Genomic DNA, 16,214 nt, shown 5'->3' on the forward strand with positions numbered 1-16,214 from the left:
AGTCTTTGGTTGGTGAACAAAATCAAAGACAGTTTCAACTCTGTGCCTAATAGCTCTTTAGTAGTGGCATGTTTTCATTAAAGTTGTATCCACTGGTAAAGCTAGGAAGTATTACATGGAGATCTGTTCTGAAAGACTGCATAATCCATGGAAAGCTGAGCTATCAGCTGAGGTTAGCTGCATTAACAAAAATACCTGTTATTTAAACCATTTTATGGCTATATCTATGTATATTTAGAACAGTGGGGTAAATACTTTTAATTCACTGACAAATATAAATATTTCTGGCTGTAAGGCTTTGAGAAATTGCTGGCACTTCTTTTTATTTTAGCTTGACTAACGCAAACTAAATCAGGTTTCAGAGACAAGTAATATTATAATAAGCATCTTTGCTGCACTATGTGCTGGTTTCAGACTGTCTAGACTCCCAGGAGATAACAAAATAATGCTGATAAGTTCATCGCAGTCACCCATAACAGAAAACTCATTAGGATGACATATGACCTGTTGTGAGCTGATTCCAACCTTATATGTGAACACGGGCAAAACATACTGGATATCTGGATATTTCTCCTGGAAAGATTTTTTTCCTGCTCCCCTGTTGTCAGGTGCAGGCATTACTCCCATGGCCACAGTGGCTCCTATGGATCCTGGCTGTGGGGAGCTGGGAAGATACTGAACAGAGGAAAAATGTGAAAAATTACAGAATAGCTATAGGTGGAATGAGTAAAATATCAAGGACTTTCAGGGTTTTTTTCCCCTCTTGATGACATTTTGGAACTATTCTGAGGGTACCAGCTTGGTGTTGTAGGTAAGAGATTAGATTAGTTTTTCCTGAACCATCTCCTTCATACATAGCCATTAATTTGTGCACTGAATCTGGATACTGAATATCTTAAATGAAATTACCTGTATGGAGTAGGCTTTTCCAGCCTGGGGACAAATTAAGGATATAATTCCAAACTTCCTGCATCGACCCTCTGCATTATTTAATCATAATGCAGAAGATTTAATATTTCCCGAGATTTGATAATCACTCATCAAATTGTTTGTAGTCCCTACGCCCCGGTTAGACTACATTTCTTTCTTTCATTCTTTCTTTCTTTCCTGCATCATTTCCAGCCATTTCAGGTCTCCAAATAAGGCGCTGAGACAAAGGAAAATTTGTCTATGTCAAAGTATTCAATTGTATAGCTGATTTAAATGCAGAGCAATTTGCTGTGTGTTGTACAATCAAACAGAGTGGAATTTAACTGCTCGGGAAGTTGCAGGCTTTGCGCCCTAGCTGCAGAGTCTCTGGCTGTCATCTGAATCAAGGATGACACCCAGTGGCCACACAACTTCAGTCAAGAACAGGGGCACCAGCCACTTGTTCTTTAGCACCTCAGCCCACACATAATCGGGGAATTAAATTCCAGTCCAGCTGACACCCTTTTGTTGTTTGAGCTGTCTGAAATACTGTTCTAACTCACGGCCGGTTTTAGGTGAGTCACTTTTTACCCACCTTTATAAATTTTTCTAATTTGTCTCATCCTTCATAATTTCCTGCAAGTTATCGACTAGGTAGTTATTTTTATATGGAAATAATCTATTGTGTCTTAATGGGAAAATGTATGCCCTGACTGTAATTCAGAGAGGCAGAACATTTTGCTTTTACTGTCTGAGGCTGGGGCAAAAGGGACTTACTGGAAATAAAACAGCTTGGTACAAAATTTTGTTTTTAAACCCCCCAAACCCAGCTACTGCACATCACCAAAGGAATTTAGGTATTTTGGTTTAATTTCTCTTAATTTTATGAGCATGCTTTGTCTTATGCCCAGTTTAAGGAACTGGGTTCCTCTCCAGCTGCTCCCTTTAGCAGCAAAGCATTTATTTGCTGCTTTCTTTTAAAATACAACTTGAGAAAGAGTTGTTTAAAGTATTTAAAGTATTTAATAGCCTTACCATCACTACATGAGGCCATATCAGAGCTGTTTTCTGTTGCTGTTATTTTGGGGCTGCCCCACTGCAAATCTCTACAACCCAAACCTGATGTAAATCAATAATACCTGGGCATGTCCCAGCAGACAAAAGGCAAAGCAGCCCCACTCTTTTCCATGGAGGTGCAAGCTTCCCACAAGAGTTATAAAGTTCACAATTCCGTATTTTGGGAAAGGATTTATGCCTGAGGGCAGGGCTTGATCTTTAGTTCACATGGAAGCTGAGGGTGATACAGTCTCCTATGTCCTGCTGTTGTTTTTGTGTCGTTGCAAACACCGTCCTGCAGTCCTGCAAACACCTTGGCTTAGCTTGGGATGGTTCTCTAATTCACTGCAGGGGCCATGGGTCTAAAAGTGACATGTTGTAACCAGCCCAATTAACATCTCTACCCAAGCATGTGGGGTAGTCCTCTGCTAGTCCCCATCTTTCTCCTAGAGCAGTAAAACTGAATCAGTCTGACATATATGGGTCTCATCTATCCCCATTCTCCCATGATCTCACCTCCTTTGAAGTCTCTCTTAATACTCAAATAGCTTTTTTAATACCTGCTCTATATATCACAATGCAATATATTCCTGGCTAATTGTGTGAGAGTGATTTCTTTATGTGAAGGTTTCAAATTAAAAAAAAAAAAAAAAAAAAAAAAAAAAAGAAGAAAAAAGGACCTGGAGAGAGCAGAGCTATGAAATACTATTGAAACCACTGGGTCAATGAAGGCTGAGCCTGTGCCACCAGGTTTCCATCTAAGTGTTGCAGAGGGGAGTTTTCCAACACACAGAGAACACTGAAGTAACCTAATAGTACTGAAATTTTGCTTGTCTAGCTGTTTGGGCTCCAGAAAAATTCCCATTTTGATTTTTGAGATTTTTTTTCTCCCTCCCTAATTCTCCATTTATAAAAAGGATAAATTGAATTAGCAAACAGTTTAGCTGCAATAAAATGTGAACGTTTGTGAGCACCTGGGGGAGAAGATGCTCAAGTCAGGTGTTCCCAGCAGGGTGTTTGCAGGTGTAGATGGGCAGTAGGCTCAGCTCTGCTGCCAGGTGGTGAAAAGGACAGGAAGAGACAAATTTGCAGAGCCCTGAGACAGTAAACTAAGTAAAAGTAAGGCACAATTTAAACAGATGAAAGGGAAATAAATGTATGTAAAGCAGTCAGGAAAATAATAGATAAACCCTGACAGAGGATTAAATGAAAACTATGCAGTGTTTATGACGAAGGGCTTTATCAAGACTTTTGCCCACACTAGCAGCAGGTAATGTTTAAAAGTGAAAAGTTTCTGAGATGTGAAGAAATGCTGCATATGCAGGAAGCAGCTGATGTCCAAGGAGTCCAAAGAATGTCTTGGCTTTTACCATAGGATTAAAAAAATAAAAGAAGTTTAAAAGAGCAAGAAGCTAAAAGGTAACAATTTCATATTAGCTTTGAGGAGCCAAAGGCATCTTCAGCCGGTTTCTTCACAGACAGAGGTGATATGTCAGCTCTTTTTCTTATACTACTTCCTCTTTTGGTATTTTGATGTCAATGAAAATGCCAGAGCACAAATAGCTTTCTGCTTCTTTTTACAGAGACCATCACAGTTTTTTTGGTATGTGAACTCTAACCTTGGTGTCAGATAAGCAGAAATATGCTACTCCAGCTCCTTATACTTTCCCATTCCCATTTTTCCCAGCTGCTCTGGTTCCCCATCCTGCTCCAGTGCAAACTTTCTTTCTCCAGTAAGTCTCTCCAGTTTTGCAAGAAGTTACTCAACTCCTTCTAGGACTGATAGCTCCCATTGAGTTTTTCTTTGCTCATTTTCTTGATTTATGAGGAGATATCACATTAGTCTTTTTTTGAATTATATTCACATAATCCCCAAAATAAAGAGCTGAATCTTCTGTAAAACTGCTGAAAATAATGTAACTTTGGAGGAACATGAGTTGGAAGCAAAGGACAGTCATAACAGGATTTGGAGAGTTGTTTTGTATCAACTATACTGGGAAGAACTAACACTGATCTTGTTTAGAGTGCTTCTAGGGATCATGGGATTATAGAATGATTTTGGTTGGGAGGGACCTTAAAGCCCATCTCATTCCACCCCCTGTCACGGGCAGGGACTCCTTCCACTGTCCCAGGCTGCTCCAAGCCCCAATATCCAACCTGGCCTTGGACACTGCCAGGCACGGAGCAGCCACAGCTTCCCTGGGCACCCTGTGCCAGGGCCTCCCCGCCCTCAGAGGGAAGAATTCCTTTACTCAGACTGAGTCTTCTATTCAGATTTTACTCTTATAATTGTCTCAGATGGTCCATTTCCCACTGACCCCTTGAATTTATTCACTCTGAGTATCTCAGAAGCTTTATCAGAACAGAGCTCCTTATCCTTATCCTGGTCTAGGAGAGGACTGGGAGAAGCAATGTAGAAACTCGTAGGGAAGTTCTGCTGAGTGCAGCCAGGTGGGAAAATCAGTGGTGACAGATGGCAGTGAGCATGCTGCTGTTTCCAGAAGTGTTCTCACTGGTCCTACTGGACTCAGACTGTGGGCTAATGTAAATAAACTACTGGTGCAGTGAACACGTGTCCCCTGAGTGCATGAAGTATCCTGTGCTAAGGTAAAAATGAACTGTTGCTTTGCCAGGGAGATGAGAGCAATTTAGCTCCTTGAGCTAATTTAGAAACCAAAAGTTAAAACCTCCCTTGGGAAGAGACTGTTTAGGAATAAAGCTATCGGCTAATTAGGCTTAATTGCATTGTCTTGGGACAAGTGATTTATTAGGGCAATCTAGAGCCATGATGGGCCTGCAGGGGTGTGTTCTCGGATTCACCAACTGCATGGCAAATATCCAAGAGCATTTTTTAACTTTGGAGTGAGTCTCTGGGAGAAAAAACGAGAGAGGTTAATGTGCACTCACATCGTCTATTTCCATTCTTTTTTCTTCAGCTTCTTTTATGTGGCTCCCATGATTGTCTCCTTGTTCTCTGTCAAGCATTTTCTCTCTCTATTCCATTTTCTCTCTCTTCCTTCAAATCCTTCCTTGCAATTAAGCTGTATCATCAAGCAGTCTCATCTCTTTTCTCATGATAAACATCCTTCCTGTTCTTTCATTCCTGACGGCCTGTCTCTTTGTTATGTTATCTTTGCCCTGGTTGGATTTTGAGGTGATTGTAAAGGTGCTGTTGTGTGTGAGCTCTGCACCACCTATGGGATAATTGGTGTGAGTGTGGAAAATGCACTGCTCTCATTCCCTGAGTGCTCTCCTGTGCATTTCTGCTCCTGGATCACTCTGAAGGGGCAGCACTGCTGTGCCATGGTCCTGTCCCACTCCCAGCCTTGGGAATGAGGGAGGTAGCTCCGTTCTTCCCACATTTGCTTTCCTGTCTGCTGCCTCACCTTTCTCATCAGATGGTGTAAAACTCAACTGCTCCAACACATGAAAGGAACCAACAGGCTTAGCCTGATGGAAAGGTGAATGTAGCCTGGGGGCAACTCTTGCATCCTGTTAACTAGCAAGGAAGGGATCCTGGGGCTCTCCTTGGAGTCTGGATGGTTGCTGTGATTTTCCCTGGCACTTCAAAGGCCGTGTGTTGTTATCTGCCTGCTCTCTGTGCCTCAGTTCTCCACTTCCAGGCAGGGAGTTTTGAAAGCACTTTGCTGTGTCTTGATTTTTCCCAATAAGACAAAGCAGGAAGCTTCCTTCGTACTGAATGAATTTACAGAAATGCAGCACTCATACTGGAGAGTGCCAGTACCTCTAAGAAAATGGAAATCAAACCTTTGCCTGCTCTTTAATAAGTCACAAAAAGAAGTGTTATTTCTCCTTTTATTCCTATCCATTCCTCTGTGTGTTTCTGTAGCCACCTCACAGAACCTCTCTATATTAGGGAGGGAAGAGTTTATTTTTAATGAAAAATCTCTAGTAAATCTTCTGCCATTTCCACTAAGAGCTCGCTTACCTCTGTGCAGAAATGTGCTGGAACTAATGCAGTTTTACATCTGGGATTTTCCTACTAGATGTTGACTCACTTTCAGTGTTTAATAATTTTTCACTTTTTCTACTTCAGAAATTTTGGAACTTTCTATGAAGCTTTCCTCCAAAGATTCTTAGTTAAACCTATAGTCTTCACATGCCCTTTAAAAATGAGATTTGCTCATGCTTTTGTATTGGTTCATTAGACCACAGTGGGGAATTGTGTCTAATTTCTCCTTATAGAATGTGCTTTCAGGTCATGGTATGGCTTGAAATTGCTCTAAGATGAAAGCACAAGCAAGAGCCTTTATGCTTTTGTACCATTAATAGTCACCAGTTTTCTCCCCATTTATGTCCCCTGGAGTCTGTTCCGTAATTGTCAGCTGTGGGTTCAGATGGGGTTTTGTGCCTGGGATGTTTCCCAGAACTATTTGTGTCCTGACCTGGCTGAACACCTCTCCGGCTTCATCTGCAGCTCTGGGGTCACACACAGAGCTCGTGTTGTGATTCATGTCTCAGCCAGCACCTGACTCAAACCATAACCATTTTCAAAGGTCACTGGAAGGTCATTGCTCAGGTTAAAGAAATAATTCTGTCTCATTGCTATTGCTAAGTTGACATTCTGGGTCTGTGTATGGGGGGATTATGAAATGGTTTTTCTTTTCTTTTTTTGCTTGGTTTACCACTTGTGCCTATTTGTTCCCGCTTGTTCATGGGGTTTCTAGTCCTCATACTCCCTCTTTCTCCTGGTTAAAACTTCTTTCCAACATTCAACTAAGATAAGGTCTCATCAGGTTGGAAACCTTCATATTTTTCTTTTTCTTTTTCTTTTCTCTCTCTAAATGAAATCTATTTTATCTTAAAGTCCAGCAAAATACATCCACAGCCTGCTGTCTTTTATTTCTTATCCATCTTCACATGTCTTTGAATCAGGAGCTTCCTGGAAGCCTTCATGACATATATAGTCTATTCTTGCCCACTCTCTGTAAGCCATCCTTCCTCTCACTTTCCATTTGTGAAATACTTACTTTCATACCTCTTTGATGCTGCTGGTAAATTTTTACTGTCACAGTGACTACTCCTCATTTTTCACTGGAGTAATTTTCAGTGCTTGCTGGCAGCTGCCTCTTGCTGCCTTCCACTGAGTGGAAACTGCAGGGCAGCTCCTGCTGTACAGAGCTTACTTAAGTGTCTGAAGAGGAGTTTCTAAGGAGGTGCTGGGAGAAACACAGAATCTTCTCTTTCCCTTTCCCTAATTTCTCAGTCAGCATGACATCAATTCACTGATCTAATCACACCAGTGCAACTGTTCCGGGAAAATGTTAGGTTCTTTCTGTCCCATGCCACGAAAAAACAGCTGCTCCATGTGAGGAATTATTTATTACTTTAGCTGTGTACAGATTATTGAGCAAAAATTGAAGTTTCCTACCGAAATCTAGTTTTTCAGCATCCCTCTGTTCTCACTGACAGTTTTCTGAGATGACTTTCAAGCAACCCATTGTGAGCTAGTGTAGAGAGATTTTGTCAGTGTGTGTTGGAGGTCACAGTTGCAGGTACAGTTATTTTCTGAGAGGAGAATAAGTCCATATAAATGTCCTCAGCTGATGCTTCTCACCTGCTTCTTCAGTGAGAAGAGTCCAGAGCTCCTGGAACTGGAGTTGGACCTCATGTCAAACATGACATGCTTACATTGGGCCTCATGTCAAATCTATTTTAGACCCCATAAGACTGTTAGTTTATATGCTACTGAAAATTTGGGCACCTGCAGCCCAATAAAAAAAAGGCCCTTATGTCACATTTTTCTTGTTTTCTTGTGATGGGTGAAATTTAATCTTTTTTAAGATGAACTCTTTAAAACAACTCTAAAAGATGCCCATTTCTGTTCACCCTTAATTATTTCATGTCTTAGACTTCAGCTGAAAAGACTTCATCTGAGTTTCCCTGCTTTAGTATCACTTAGCAAATGTTTTATAGCACAACTACTGAATTCTGTGGCAAATTTGCTGGTACTTGAAAGTAAGAATTCAATTAGTTCTAGCCACTGTCATAAAAGAAAAAAGTCTCATCTAATGTGGATTGTTTCTTGTTTCAGGCAAAGAGCAGAGGTGATAACTTACATTTTAACTAATAAGGATTCTGGTATGATAAAGGTCTTGCATTAATATTGTGATTACTCTATTCAAAAACAACAAAGACCCAAGGAAGCATGGCTTCCCAGATCTTAAAAATTTTATGTTATATTTCAGTAAGATACATTTATTATTTAGAAATCTATCTAGATATTCTCCCCTGAAAGATTTATTCAAGGGATTGCAGAGACTGTATAGTGTAGTAAATGCATCATAGTAATCAAAACTATCCAAGTCTCCTTTAAGTCAGAACTCACATTTAAAAGTAGCTCTAGGAGGAATTGTTGCTTTCACTTGTTTAATTTAATCTATTTGAAACAGCCTAGAAAAAAAATTATGGAATTCTTAAAGAATATCGTGTGCTTTTTTTTTTTCTTTCTAACACAATAAAATAATTGAGAGCTATTCAGTACTTTATAAAATTCACTGAGAACTTTATTAATATCTCTATGAGTAAATTGGCTCCCTGCTTGATTTTTAATTTCTGGTGTTAGGCAGAATATTCAATTTCCCCTTACTAAATGTGTGAACATACTGTTGGCTGTATTCCCCCTTTTCATATATCTGATATTTGGCCAGTGAAAGTGTTATATGAGCACTTTGTGATAATAGTTGTTCGTAAGCTGATTTAACAGTTTTTAATTCAACTTCATTAGCCTTAGGGGGTTTGTTTTTCTGTGAAATCTTCTCCTGGGCTTTAATTTAGGCTCCCATTTTGTCTGTAGTTGGACCTTACCTTTCTTTTGCCTGATCATGGCGAATGAAATTATTGTCCCTTATCTCAAGTGCCTCAGAGGTTTGGTGGAGAGCTCTGCCAGGCTCCAAAGGGCCCTGATTGGATTGGAAGCATTGCAGCCATTCCTCTTCCTCATGCCCTGGCCACAGCAGCTTGTTTCCTGCTACAAAGTGAACTCAATCTCCTTTTGTTTTGACCTGGAGGGGTAATATGGATGGATGTGTTGAAATTGGTGTATTCCCACTTGTGTCAAGTCTAAAAGACTAACAAGGTAAAAATCAATCCAGGAAGAGTGTGTGCACCCTCTGTTTTCAAGTACCCATGAGCTGCAAATCACCTTGTACTCCACTGACCAAACAGCCCAGGTTTTTCACCCAAGAGCATCTCTAATTGTGACAACAGTTTTGTTAAATCACCCACCTCAAAGAATAGGAAAGCTCAGGGAGCTGAGAGCTGCCAGGCTACTTTTGAAAAGAGGGTGATTACTCAAATCTAGAAGTTTCTTAATTCCATGCATTGCAGTTGCATAGTTAAGTGTCATTGTTTAAATTATGAGACTGTATTTCAGGATTTGGGTCTTTGCTGTTAAAACTTGCTGCTAGGCAGAAAGTGAGTTTAGCTATTTTTTAACCAAGACAAGCCTCAAAATAGAGGAGAAAAATTGTCTCCCTTTAGATGGTCCTGAAAATGCAAGCCTCTTAACAGAAGAAAAATGTCATGCTATTAGCCGCTAATACAATCACATTACTTTGGTCCTTTGACAAAGTAAAGCCTCATTGATATTAAATATGAAAAGTTACTACTTTCACAGTAGCAACTTTTCATAAGGAGTTTTGATTTTTTTCCACTGAGTTCTAAGAGACTGGCCCATTAATAATATATGGCGCCGCTCACAAGTCACATATGCTTAATAATTAGGAAACATTTGTAATGAGTTGAAAAGGGTAGAGAAAGCAGCAGAGTGTGTGCAAGTCCTAAACTACAGAAGTCTGAGGCTAATAATTACCTGGGCTTCAAAAGCTTTTCAAATCCTAACAACAGATCCTACTTAAAATTAGCAGGCGCTGCACAGAAAAGAATAATGAAACAAGTCCAAGCTTACCATTTGGGATAAAGGATAGCTAAAAAGATATAAGGGAGAAAAAAAAAAAGGCTTTAAATATAGCTTCTGGCAATCTTGGCAAGGTTTTCTGAAGGAGACTGTGAGAGTTAGGTTTGAAATATTGCTGAAGTCTAACAGGGGTAGCTGCTATAACTCCCTTAATCCCCCGTGCAAATCCTAGCCCTTACAGATATATACTGTGAGGCTACTCCATAGCTGGCAGCTTCTCAGTCTGGGAAGAATTTCACCTACACAAGGGGGTTAAAATCATTGAATTCTTGATTTCAGTAATGAAATTTGGAGTTGCTTTTCCATTATTTCTTGTTTTGATTAAACAGACCTCTCATGTTCAAACATCATTTGAAATGTCTTTACTCCCTTTCAGTGAGCTGTCAGCAGGGAAGCTCTGGGTTGGAGCAGGACCCTGCTGGGGTGCTCAGTATGGAGAGAGTGGGATGGAGTGAAATAACATCATCCATCCTCTTGGATTTACTTTGTTTTAGAATAGCTGCAAGATACCATGTGGAATTAAGCAATGGAAATATTGATTTTTTAAACTAATTTTTTTAAACTTTATCAGAAATACCAGTTAAGTGATCTAGATCAAGAAAAACATTGGATTCTGAAATGAACAGAAACCTAACACTGGCCACAACTTTTGAGGGTGAGGTGATAATTTGGGGAAAAGCTGACAGAGAGGAAAAAACCAAGTGACTTTAGCTTTACCTCCACATACCCTTTCCTTATCTGCATATAAAAAAGTCCTGTATAAGATGCTCTAAATAAATCTACCTCTTCATCCTTACATGGTCCTCATTGTTAAATATGTGAGCACATTTTTACAAATATCTTCTCATCCCTCACTGCAGAGTTAAGGCAGCCTTGAGCAGAATTCCTAGAGACGAGGGCTTGAGTCATGGAGAGACCAAATGACTCATCAATGATCAGACAAGTCTGTGATAGCAAAGAAAATTGAAACTGCTCAAACTCCAGCCAGTGAGCCAAAAATGTGCCATGTAAAGCAATGAGCAGGTTTTTCTGTTTTCTTAGTTGGTACGAGTGTGACATTCTATTTATTCTGAGTTTTGGCATTGAATCCAAAGAAACACAATCATGCTCATGTGCTTGCAATAAAATTAATGCCATAGAAAATAAATTAAAACATATAAAAATGCAATTAGAAACCTGCAATAAAATTAATGCAGAGTAGAATGCAAAGAGTTGAGCCCAGCTGTTGAGCATGGGGACCAGGTCTGTGCTCAGAGGTTGTGCAGAGCAGTTTGTAGATCTGGGTGAGAGTCAGGTAGATTTGAGGGGGTGAGACAACTGTTTCTGTGACTGGCCTTTGACTGAGTGCAGCAGCATTAGGAGATGCTCCTGCTGAGGACCTGAATCCTGGGTACGTTTCTCCCTGTATTGCATTACGTGGAGCCTAGGAAACTGGGGGAATGTACCTCAAAATATGGAATTAAACTTTCAGTTGTGCTGGAGATTCATATATGGATGTAAAGCATGTTTAGAGATGTTTTTGGGTTACAGTAGCTGATTGTATCATTTGTTGGTTTGGGGTTTTTTATGTTTGGTTTGGTTTTCCTTTTTTTAATCCTGGAATTTGAAATATGAAAGTTGGGCTTTGGATATGGAATCACCATATTTTCCTAGACAGAAGGATAATGGTCAAACATGGTCAGATGTGGATTGTTCCTAGCTCCAAGCTGGCTGCGGCCTCCAGGATTTCTATGTTCTTTTGAAGTTTAATTTCTAAGACCTCATGGGTGGTTTTGTCAGACATTTCCTGCTCAGAGAGTGATATTTAAGTCACAATTAACCTCTTTCCTCTACACTTATGTCACACTGCACTTGTGCCTGTTGCTTGCCCATCTTAAGCCTTTAGGGTGTCTTGAGTCATGGGTGTGCTCTTGAACCAGCCAGTTGTGCCATGGACATATAGGACTACAAGAAATTTAACTTAATGTTTATTTTTGGCCCTTTCATTCTTTTCCCTGCACAAGGCTGCCTTTGCAGACATGGCATAAGATCTGCCTGGCTCTGTGTAATGAACTTTGGGAGCAGTGACAAGTCTCATTAACTCCTCAGAGATGATTCTTTCTCATGGCTGGAACAGCAGCATGAAAAAATCAAACAAATCTTTTCCAACACCTGGATGCTTTTGCAAAATTAAAACAATGTGTGAATGAAGAGCTTAGCTGCTACCCAGCAGTTACGTCAGCTCTTTTGTGGACACAGCCTGGCCCCAGACTGCCTCTTTATGATTTGCCTTAATCCATCCTTTCATAAACATAACATGCTTTGCTGGTATATGCTCCTAATATAATCTAAATAATAACTATGAAATTTCCAGCTCGCTTTGTGACCTGATAAGGGAGAGGAGACAAACAGCTCCATGGCCAGGGAAACTGGAAGATGTAAAATCAAGTATTACAAATTTCACACTGTATTCCTGCAGCTTTTCAACTTGCCTTCCCCTGGCTTTGAAATTATTATCTCACATAATATAATGACAGGATACTTCCAACACATTGCCCTGGACTGGAAAAGCTGGGCCACATTAATGGTATTTCCCTGTTTTCTGTACCACTACTCAAGAGTTTCTGTCTCTTTTTCTTGCTGAGAAGGGAAATGAGACCCGTGTTGCTCCAGGCTGTAAATTATAAATGAGTAGCATGATCATCTGTGATGCTGAAGCAAAGGTCAAAGGAATTTTTTTTTTGTGTTTTCTGTGTTCTTTAACTGGATCTTCTTTGATGTTTACACTTCACATACATCACGATCATTATATGCTGCACTCCTGCATCATTAATGCAACTACAAACGAGATGACTCAAGTTATGAATAACTAGTGCTTCAGTCTAATGCAGACAGATATGAAGGAGGAAAATGAGCTAAAGAAAAATACTTATTGAAGGGATTGTTCCCTGCTGTAAATGTCCTTAAAGAGAGTATGACTAAATAAGAGGATACTGTTCCTTTCTGCAGTCATTTCCCAGCCCAGCGAACCTTTGTTCATTGATTTGCCAAACAGGAGTACATTTTGGAGTAAAAAAAAAAAAAAAAAGGATTTTAAAAAACTTTCAGCAATATTTAATCATATTTTTATTTGTTTCATGAAACCAAGCTAATAACAGTTTGCTTTAAATTTTATGTGGCACATGTAAAAATTCTGCACAAAGACTGGAAGTGGCAGAATTCCCTGGGAAAGTCTCAGTGTTATCAAACTGTGAGGACATAGACAAGGTTGGATGGGTCCTTCAGCAACCTGGTCCAGTAGAAGGTGTCCCTGCCCATGACAGGGTGGAAAAAGATGCTCTTCCAACCCAAACCATTCTGTGATGGCAATGGTTTTATTTGAGGCATAGAATGGAACAATCTATTTTAAAAGCTTTTTTTCTAACAGAAGTGGGCTTGTAAGAACATGCTCATCTTGCAGAAAAAGACACAGCTACTTTGGCACTCATTTACTCTCATTTTTGGCATAATATCTCAATGGATTTCAAAGATGCTTTTACTCCAGGATGGAGAGATGTTCTCTGTAGAGGAGTTCCAGGATCATCTCTGCTGAGCAGCCTTGAGAGGCTACTGGGGATACCTGGGACTGGCAACAGGGTGCTGCAATGAAAATCTATCCATCACTGAGATAACAATTTTGATTAGTGATGTAGTAGAACAAGGGCTCAGTTTGGGTAAATTTGCATTTTTTAATTTATAGAGGAAGCATTTACTAAATTAGACCATTATCTCCTTAGGCAGTGATTTTTAACACTCTTCCCACAACGGGTTTTATCTACCATGAGAAGCATGTAACTTGACAGTCCCATTTCTAACATGTTCAAGGTGTTTTTAATCACAATAACATCATATATGGCTTTTCAGAGCCTTCTACTTTATGTATTTTGCCAAAAGTTATGGATTGGAATTCAGAATCTCTTTAGATTTTAGTGCCTTTGTTTTTGAGGTGGGAACAGTTGAAATGGCGACTGCAGTTCAAAATGCTCACTTTGCATGCAGAGTAACAACTCTTCAATAAGAAATTTTACTGCAGTAAGTTAATATGCAGTTTTATTGCCTATTATTTTTAGTGAGCATTTATAAGGCGTTATGTTTGGGGTTTAACACCTTAGCTCTCTCCCATCACAACAGGTTGAAATTTGGCATAGCAGTGGCAACCTTCATTTCAAAATTTTCACAGAAAATTGTAAACAGCCAATTGCTATAATTTGTGAAGATTTTGTTAATTTCCACGATTTGAAGCCTGTCAACTTAAATGTCAAATAATGTGACATCCATATGGACCATTAGATCAATGAGAGTGTAGGACCAGAGCTGCCTCAAAGTGCACATCCTGCAGTGACACCTCTGAAATTCTAGAACAGCCAAAAGAGAAAAAATTAAAAAGAGGAAAAGCAAATTGTCAGATTATGGTAGGAAAGGGCAAGACAGCTAAAACTGTCTTTAAAAAAAAAATCCTTCATTCTGTCATTTTGGAAAAGTTTTGAAATTTCACTTTCCAAGTTGCCTCCGTGATGCTGCAGCTGAGCTCTGGGTTGAAGCCAACTTCAGAATTAGGGAGTTTTGAGCATTCAAAGTGCAACCAGAGAGCTTTTCATCAGCCCTGATCTGGGTAATGGTCTGACTGATCTATATTTTGTCTTTGCTTTCTGGGTGTGGTCCAAGTGGATCAGTGTTTCCTCCTTCTCACAGACTATTTAGTCCAGATGTTTTATTTCCAGTAGATTTCTTTTCTGCTTAAAACTTTTGAAATTCATAGAATGTGTGTGCCATTGATATCAATAGATTGTTGCAGGAACATGCAATATTCAGGCTTTACAGTGCAGAGTCCTCTATATACTACAGAGTTCCTGTAAAATAACTGAAATATCTTTTATGATTTGAAGCATCAGTAACGGAGTCACTCGGGCAGAGGCTCTGTTGTACTTTATTTGGGGTGTATTCATTTTGGCAATGCAATATCTCATTTAAAATGGATGTATATTGCACTATTAATTTTCATGGGTCTCAGAACGATAAAAACATCATGCAGCAATAAAGAAAAAAATGTGCCTTTTCTGTAGACCCTCTGTTTAGATGCAGCTCACAGAAGTAAACATAAAACCTGTGTTGTTATACAGAAATACGAATTGCTTTATTTTACACTCTGCAGTATTCATATAACAAGTTTCTAACTCAAATGTGGTCTTAATTCTGCAGAGCTCAGCTCTTTTAGGCAAACTACAAAATGCTCCTTTAGGGAGGGGCCATGACTTTGTTCTCCCTGTTTGCTTTCAGGATGGCTTATCTACTGTGACCTTAACATATAGATTTTTTCATCACTACAAGTTCTGCCAGGCTTCAGTCCTAAAATTTTTCTGTCTGACATAGGGAAAACTGAGCGAAGCCTTGGCAGAAATGGTGTCCAATATGTCCAGTCCTTGAGAGCTGAGAAGTTCAGGAAGGAGGCTGTGATGGTGACATGGTGACTTCTCGATGGTTTAAAAACACTGATGCAAGGGAATCTCAAGCAGGACTGGCATTATTAATCACTGATATCATTGTGTGCTGAGTTAAGAAGTGGAGAACCCAAGGGAGGTGGGAAAAACCTCCCTGGTTTTGCAGTATTGGTTTTATCTGCAGTGCCCTGGCAGTAGGTGATCCAGTGCATCCACTTGCTTTAGAAAACTGCCCTCAAATATATTTTCTATTAAATATGAGTTAATAATGTAGTGTCAATTTAATGACAGACATATTTTTTTAAATAACTGTATGTTTTGTTTTGTTTCTTTTTCTGGAGGCAATCTTAAGAAAAGGGATATTGCATTAAACTGGTTTGGATTTTATTTTAAAGAAAATTTTTTGAAGAACAAGATTAGTTCAGGAAAATGAAAGTGTATACAGAATTCACACTGGTCTCACAATAAGGACAAGACAATGCCCACACAATCCTCTCTCCGAGGTCTTCTTTTCTGCTGGTTGTTCACTAAAAAGTCCTTTCCTTGGTGAAACTAAGTCAGATTTTATAACTCCTTTTATCTTTCAATATTCATTAAACTAAGTTTAAGAGCAGGGGGAGAATGGTTTGAATTTAATGTCTTGGAACCAAACAGGGGAAATATTTCTATACTATTTTTTGTTTTGTGGAGTGAATTCAGAGGGAATGGATATTGTTAAAATCAATACTTAATTGAAAGATGTGATGTGTTTTATCATTTGCAGTAAAAGATAAATTCACAAATGGTAATGTTAAGTTTTTAGTGCTAACTCTTTATAGAATTTATTGCATTTTTATGTAATTGTTAGAAATAAA

At 39.3% G+C, this 16,214-nt stretch overlaps 1 protein-coding gene across 1 annotated transcript in view; it reads left to right on the forward strand.

Moving 5' to 3' along the window:
- The window catches only part of KYNU (kynureninase), a 58,282-nt gene that overhangs the window by 35,092 nt on the left and 6,976 nt on the right, over positions 1 to 16,214 (forward strand). The gene's annotated exons all lie outside the window — the stretch shown is intronic.

This window comes from Cinclus cinclus, chromosome 9 (genome assembly GCF_963662255.1).
Source record: "Cinclus cinclus chromosome 9, bCinCin1.1, whole genome shotgun sequence".
NCBI classification, from domain to species: domain Eukaryota; kingdom Metazoa; phylum Chordata; class Aves; order Passeriformes; family Cinclidae; genus Cinclus; species Cinclus cinclus.